The sequence below is a fragment of the Aplysia californica genome, unplaced genomic scaffold, assembly GCF_000002075.1.
Source record: "Aplysia californica isolate F4 #8 unplaced genomic scaffold, AplCal3.0 scaffold00061, whole genome shotgun sequence".
NCBI classification, from domain to species: Eukaryota; Metazoa; Mollusca; class Gastropoda; order Aplysiida; family Aplysiidae; genus Aplysia; species Aplysia californica.
In genome coordinates, this window is record NW_004797331.1 from 1798121 (window position 1) to 1800247 (window position 2127).

A 2127-nucleotide genomic window follows, 5' to 3' on the forward strand; every position below is an offset into this window, starting at 1 on the left:
GGGGGGGGGGTTCCTGGTATTTATCATTGAACCAAAAAATAAAAACTGCTCAGCTGACATGGGAAACTCATAACTTGTGATGTCCTTCAGTACACACAATGATGCACAAATATACAGAAAAGAGCCAGTTTTAAGAGTATGTTCATGTGTAATGTAACAACCCCCCCCCCCCTTTCAATAACACAACCCTGTTTCAGGAGAGGGTGAGATGCTAATGCCTTGTAGAGCATCATGGGATTCCCAGTACACGGACAGATAATGTGAGATGCTAATGCCCTTGCAAAGGGCTTTGGCGTGTACAAAGCAAGTGTCCTCTACTGCAGACATTGATATACACATACACAAATGTATTTCACAAGAAAAGGGGTGGGGGGCTGGTTGCTTTTGTACTAGTACTAGTCTTTTCATTTGCTATTGTGCTTGTGACTGTTTTTGTTATTTCAGATCCATTTTTTCAAATTGAAATTGACTCTTAAAATGCTGATAAGCTGTTGTACTGTACAGTACCTTTGGGCTGTTGCATTCCTATAATGTTGTTAAAGAATCAGACTGGAATTGTTGAAATGTCTTGGCTTTAAACAGTTTTCACTGAGTGACTGGCTCAGATGGCCTGTACTGTATGTTGTTGCTTCTGTTGTGCTCAGAATACTAAATAATGCCAACATTATGCGTACATGTCACGATGTATTTAATTTTCAAACACAAAAATTATGGTGTTTGACAAAGAAAAGGAAAAATATTGTTATTATTGGTTTCTTCTCCATATGTAATTTTCAATTCTGGCCTGCCCCCCCCCCCCCCCCCCCCCACCTTTTTTTCCCCATCTTCATGTGCAAAAGTCCATCTTTGGACATCATGTCCCAGAGTGAGATTTTCTACCTAGCTCTGATCGGAATTAACGTTTAAGTCCGTACTTTGAGGGTGCAATGAATTCTGCTGATATTTGATGGATGAAATTAATAATAAATTAAGGACAGAAATATTCACTTTTGAGTCATGCCTTTGTTTTTATGTGAATTGATTTGTTTGTGTCTTTATTTGCGTGTATGTGTGTGTGTGTGGCGGTGGATCGGCTTGAATGGCTTTGTTCCTTGTCCGTATAGTTCTCGTAAGCTTTTTGGGGCCTGTCTATTTATGAGTGATTAGAGGGTACCACTCTCTGGTGTTCTAGATTCTTTATAAATTATACCATCCTCCCTTTTTTCTGTGCTGCGTCCTTCATCTCTTTTCCTGTTCTCCGCATATTACCATCTTCGTAGCAATGTGCCTCTCTTACTCATTGATAAAAATAAAATGAAGCTTTTTTCCTATGCTTTTTTAAGGAGGAAAAGCCGGTTTGTAAATGCAGCTCCCTTTTGGGATAAGACACCCTGAGGCAGTCTCCACAGGGTGGTATTGTGGTGACTTGGGGTCAGTGACTCTTTCTAATACTATCGTATCAAACACTTTTCGTCCTTATCTCTCCTGCTTTTTTTGTTACTTCCTTGAAACCCCTATAATCTTCAGCACTTAAATCACCTTATTGTGTTGCAACTTATTGCAAGAGCTCTTACTAAAAACTGAGGTGTGTTTTGTAAAAGCAATAAATTAAAAAATCTGCCAACTTTTAAGACCCACATGCGAAAGCTCGAGGAGGATAATCTGAGCAATTTGTTAACAGTTTTCTCCTGTTTTAACTGCCTACACACAAACGTGAACAAACTGTGAACTTGAACTTCAAGGTGGCGGTGGCCGATTTTAAAAAAAATTATTTTTGGGGGGGGGGGGGGGGGGGTCAGCTGATTAAGACAAATTTGTAGGCAGAAAGAAAGAAAATGAGAAGAAGAGAGAAGGTCAAGGTAGGAATTAAAGAGAGGCTGGATGGAGGGAAGGTGGGGGCAGATAGCTAGACGGAAGGGGAAAACAGAAAAGGAAAGGTAGAGAGAGAGAGAGAGAGAAAGAAAGAGGGAAGGAGAGAGAGAGAGAGGGAGATAGAAAAAAAGAGAGCGGAAGTGAGAAAAAGAGAGAGTCAGACCTCTTTTTCCATTTCCGATCCAGGTCCAAAACATACTCATGCTCTCTCTCTCTCTCTCTCTCTCTCTCTCTCTCTCTCTCTCTCTCTCTCTCTCTCTCTCTCTCTCTCTCTCT